The sequence below is a fragment of the Bos indicus x Bos taurus genome, chromosome 12 (assembly GCF_003369695.1).
Source record: "Bos indicus x Bos taurus breed Angus x Brahman F1 hybrid chromosome 12, Bos_hybrid_MaternalHap_v2.0, whole genome shotgun sequence".
Taxonomy (NCBI): Eukaryota; Metazoa; Chordata; class Mammalia; order Artiodactyla; family Bovidae; genus Bos; species Bos indicus x Bos taurus.
The window spans coordinates 18494393-18500555 of NC_040087.1; positions in this window are offsets into that span (position 1 = coordinate 18494393).

Here is a 6163-nt window from a genome sequence, read left to right on the forward strand (position 1 = left end):
GGGGTCGCTAAGAGTCGGACACAACTGTGCGACTTCACTTTGACTTTTCACTTTCATGCATTGGAGAAGGAAATGGCAACCCACTCCAATGTTCTTGCCTGGAGAATCCCAGGGACGGGGAAGCCTGGTGGGCTGCCGTCTCTGGGGTCGCACAGAGTTGGACACGACTGAAGCAACTTAGCAGCAGCAGTAGCAGCTAGGTAACTGCATGTCTCTCTGACAATTTTCCTAACAGAAAATTAGAATTCTGTTAATAAGTAATAAGGATTCCCTGGTGGCTCAACTGGTAAAGAATCTGCCTGCAGTGTGGGAGACCTGGTAATGAATGTGTTCAGTTTGTGAAAATTCAGCATTTATACTTAAAATATATGCATTTAAGATGTATACTATACAGCAGAAATGAACACAACATTGTAAAGCAATTATACTCTAATAAAAAAATTTAAATATATATTATGCTTCAATAAAAAGAGTTTCTCTTAATGTTTAAAAATATTTCCAGACGATTCTGTTGCATGTCAAGCTATGGAAGCACAGAAAACAAGCTTAATCAAAACTTGACTATAACTAGTTTCTGGAGTCAGAACCTTTATCTATGCTATTTCTCCTGGCTTAACTGCCATTATTTTTCACACCAATTTTACTGAGGCACTCATTTATTCACATATTGACAACTGAATGTAGGTTTGAAACAGATGGTAGGAGAATGTGAGTTGGAATATTCTTCTGCATTTTTTGGGAAGATCTGAGTCCATGCTACCAATTTTCAGCCTCTAGGAAGCATTCGAGGATATGTCTTGTTTATATTTTTATTGATTTCCATTCATTTTCTCCTCTCTCTACTGGCTTCTCCTCTGTGTGGGCTACCTTTCACTTGGAGAAAGACTGGCCATTGTCACAAAAAGCAGTAGAAGTAGAGGCTTCCCTGGAAGTCCAGCGGTTAAGACACCATGCTTCCGTTGCAAGAGACACAGGTTCAATCCCCAGCTGGCAAACTAAGATCCCAAGTGCCAATGTGGTACGGCAAAAAAAAGGTAGAAGTAAAGAAGAGGTCAGATGGACAGGAAAATGAGTTGTGAAAGAAGAGATTCTATCTACCTAAGCCAATCTTGCTCTGCACATATGAGAGATGAATGCAGGCCTTCTTGCCCCCGTGAAATGACAGGAAAATCACCAGGGCACGGCATGCCATCAACAATTCTGGGCTCCATTCCTATTTGAAGTGTCAAGGCATTGTACAAAGACATGACCCAACATAGGCCTGTCTTGAAGTTAAAAATATTAGAAAATTCCCTGTAAGAACCAGCATGCTGAGCAAAAACTACCTCACAGTCCACCAAGCCTTGCTTTTCCCACAAAAAAATATGGGTGGAGATGTTTTGAAATACTTGCCTATCTTATCAACTCCAAATAAAACTTTCTGCTGCAGTCATAACAATTTTTACCTTAGATCCATTTTGAAATGTTTGCTGATGATGCAAACACTCCTGTTGGAAATGTGCTTGCCTTTAAGACAATGCCAAATGAAACAATTTTTTGTGCATATAGAACATTTTATTTTGAAAACCCTTGCTGATGTATGCAGGGTCTGTGCAATGTCAAGAAACATGTTTAATCAAACATCCCTGATAGAGCAGCTTAGTACCATTAGCCTCATCATACAGATAAGAACACTGGGATCTAAATAGGTTAACTAGGGGTTGCAGAATGCTCCGTAACAGCAGAGTGCTCTAAAAATACTGTGCATACAGAAAGAAAAATGTGATCTCTCATAGGAAAGAGACCAGGGAAAACAGCTCAGAGGCAAGGAGAAGTTATATTTTTGTTTTGAAAGCTTTCATAGCTAATGTCAAAGAATACATTGTTCTCCTGAACCATGTACAATTTTCTCATCCAATATTTTGGGGAATTATGGCACTTCATCTCCAGAATTCAAGCAAATTAGATGCATATCTGTGGCTTTCCTCTATGGAGTGCAAAGCATAGTAAGAAAAGTCTGGCTATGTTATTGCTATCAATATCATGCATTACCAGCACATTGCTGATGGCACCATATTCCATACACACCTAATAAATAAATTGCAGGAACATATCAATTCTTGTTTCTTCATTCATCCAACATTGATTGGGTGGCAGCTTTGGATCAATCAATGAGTTAAGCCTGGAGATTCAACAACAAATAAGATAACCCCTACTTTCTAATAGGGACTTTCCTGGTGACTCAGTGGTAGAGAACCCATCTGCCAATGCAGGAGATACAGGTTCAATCCCTGATCTCAGGAGATCCCCTGGAGAAGGAAATGGCACCCTCTCTAGTATTCTTGCCTGAGAAGCCCATGGACAGAGGAGCCTGGCAGGCTACAGTTCACGAGGTCATGAAGAGTCAGACACGAAATAGCAACTAAACAACAAGTCTCTAGTAGCTTAGCATGTAGGAGAGAGAAACAAAACATAATCAAATAATTGGAAGATAAAATGATTAGTTAAATTAGAAATACATACCAAGTAACCAGAAAGTACAGAGAAAAGTACAATCTTCTCTGGTTAGAGAAAACAGCAAAAGAATTAGGGGCTGTGACATTGAAACACTAACACAAAACAAGGCAAACAAGGTCAAAGGCATTGCACATAGATTAGAGGTATACATGGAAGGGCAGAGAAGTACAAAGGGCATACTATGGGAAGAGATGCGAAAAGTGAAAGTTTGATCACTCAGTCGTGTCCGACTCTTTGCAACCCCATGGACCAGGCTCCTCTGTCCATAGGATTTTCCAGGCAAGAGTACTGGAGTGGATTACCATTTTCTTCTCCAGAGGATCTTCCTGACACAGGAATTGAACCCAGGTCTCCCACATTGTAGGCAGATGCTTTACCATCTGAGCCACCAGGGAAGAAATGGGAAATGAAGATAAAAGATCAAATGAAGAGCTACACCATTCAAGGAGCCAATGAACATTGTAAAGAGGAAAGGGACACCATCACACTTGTATCTTAAAAAGACAAATTTGAGTATAGGAAGACAGACTGAAGAGGGACATACTGTAGGTAATGGGGCCCATGAGGAAATCCTGGGTCTGTGCAGTGATTCATGACAGAGGTGATGAAAACTCAAAGCTTCTCAGTGGCAGTGAGGGTAGAGAACAGAGAATGGATTCAAAAAATGGTTGGATGGTAGAATCCACACGACTCGGAAACCAATGCTAGAGGCAATGACTTGGGTTTTATGGGATGCTGGTATCATTATCTGAGTTAGGATTATGGGGAAAAGAGCAGGTTTGGGAGAAGATAATCACTTGGGATTTTATGTATACATGATTTTCTTCCTGAGTGAACAGAGTACAGGAAATATACCTGAACCCTTTATTGATTGTCTTGCATTAACGTACAAACATTGTCCTGAAATGAAGAGTTCTCCAAGTCCATCAGAAATGTATATGACTTTGGCAGTGCTTGTTTTGAAGTTTCCTTTTTGCTTGCCTTGAGAGAGAGGCTTCCTTCCTGGCCCCCAAATATAAGCTTTGCAGAGCTATTTCAGAATATATTTATTGAATATAAAGCCTGATAGAAGTCAACATAGCAAAGGTGCATGCGAAATGGGAATTGAAAGAGACAATTCAAGACAAGCCTTTCTGTCCTTGTGTTCCCAGCTTCTAGTAGAGGATACAGCCCATGGACCATGCTAATGAAATTTGAATCTCATTATCATCCACTAAGATCTGTAATAAGTCAGTGTGGGAGGTCCTGGCTTTGACCATTAGAAGCAATTAATGACACAGATTTGGAGATACTGTTATTCAGGAAATGCTTCAAAAAGAAAGATTCATAACACACTGACCTTGTGAGTGACATCGGCCATGGAAAAGTTTAAGCACAAGCGTCCTTGGGTAACCGCAATTGTGTTTAATAATCTGACCCAGAAGTCGCCATGGCACCCATGTTTCTGCCTAATGGAAAAGTTGCTTCAGTTTAGACCCCAATTAAGAAATTATTCTCCCCATCCCCATGACACAACAGATCACAGCAGCTGGCCAGAACAATTAGATTAAAGATAGAAAAGGTATAGAGCCACAAAGAGAAGAAAATTATTCCCAGGTAATGAATAATAAGTAGTGGAAGGCATTTTATAGATCACAGTAAAGAGAGTAACTTAATTTACACATTATTAAAATAAGATTTATACTCTGAACAATCACATAAGAATTGAGATTTTTGGCAAATAATGAATTTGATTTTAAAAGAGTCATTTTAATCTCTCATTTGACTATAATTTTAAGATTGTATAGCATACATGACTAAAGACTTCTGTCTCTCAGAACTATTCAAAGCCTGCTCTAATTAGGGGACTGTAGGACTCACCTGTTTACCTTCATAGGCATGATACATATACAAGGATGCAAATGTGGTCTTTCTGTTCTTCAGTAAATTCCCTTTTCTCCCACAAATTTGGATGTGTCAGTTTGTTGAATGCTCTATAAAAACTTCGACCAGCTTCCCTTCTCAAACCATCAATCTGGATTTCTCAGTTCATCATTTTGTTCTTGTTCAAAGGCTTCCCGGATGGTTCAGATGGTAATGAATCTGCCTGCAATGCACAAGACCTGGGTTTGATCTCTGGGTTGGGAAGATCCCCTGGAGAAGGGAATGGTCACCCACTCCAGTATTCTTGCCTGGAGAATTCCATGGACAGAGGAGCCTGGCGGGCAACAGTCCATGGGGTCACAAAGAGTGCGATACAACTGAATGACTAACACCAAAGAACAAAAGGATTCAGGTACAATTAGACATTTACCGATTATTGTCATATTATTTACCTTGTGGAGAAATCTGTCAAGAATCACATGAATCTGTAAACATTTTTTTACCTTTACTTGCATTCCTTTGAGAAACAAGAGTTGATTACAGACAGTGCAACACAAACGCAAGTTCAGTTATTGATCCTCATAGATGGTCTGTACTATAATATTTATGGTCAAATGGGAAACACCCTTGCAGTGCAGACAGAACAATTCAACTCTTATTTCAATTATTTGAAGGCATGGTCTCCATTTTCCTCTAGTAATCCTAGTGATATTTTCATTTTGTTTTGTTTTATTCTACTTGTTCACTTGTTTATTTTACTTAACTATTTCTGATGCCTGATTATCTTCAGGAAAAAAAAGAGACTTTCATATAAGTCCCTGAAACTAACACTATCTTTAAAATATGTCCTCCAAAGGGTAATTGACTCATATTTCCTGATTCCAGGCAAAACATTAATCCATGTAGTAACTTGAATTACATGGTGAGTTCATCAGAAAGCTATTTTGTTTAAAAAAAGAAATATTCCATGGGAGCATTACTGAGATTTTTCTTGGCCAAAATTATTTGTCATGCTCAATGGGTTAAAACTTTCAGGAATTCAATCATATATTTTTCATGGGCCTAAGAGGGCTCACTCTTTCTTGAAGAAAGCTTTTCCTCTGAAAGTTGCCTGCGATATTAAATTATTATCTTCACCAGCTTTTCCTGTAGCTTGTCTGAATCACCCAACTAAAAAGTGTAACAAATGCATTTCAGGTTAACTGATGTTTCTAGATAACTGAGCTCTTACTATTATAAATGATTAATAATTTTTTCAACATAGATTCCATGTATTGAATGTGACTTTAAAAATGCCTTTTCAAAATAGCTTGTCCTGTTTCAAATGAATAATGTCATTGCAGACCACCTCAAGGATTGTGGCTGCAGTTCAAAGGAGGTTTCTTCAAACATAAATGCTTTATGTTTCATTATTTGGTTCTCTATTACAGCCATTCACATTTCTGTCTGTTTTAAATAATCTTACGATAGACATTAGCCCACAGCTTTTTACTTTATGAATACATGCAAACTGATTTCAATATTTTTAGTTCAATGTTTTATTTGGAGGAAGAAGTAACTGTGGACTGTTCTTAATAAGCATCAATTAAAGAAGAAATTATCTTTCCTGGAAAAGTGGAGTGTGGTAGAAGCAAATGGTCATTATCCTCATTTCAAACTATTCCTAGGAATGTTTTCACCTGAGTATTTTGGTCAGTGGGATTAAGGGGAAGAAAGGAATGTATCAAGACTTTGTCCAAGAGAAATAGGATCCGAGTCATTTCGTCTGCAAATGGAGTCAGTTTACAGCCAGGTCAGCCTCCAG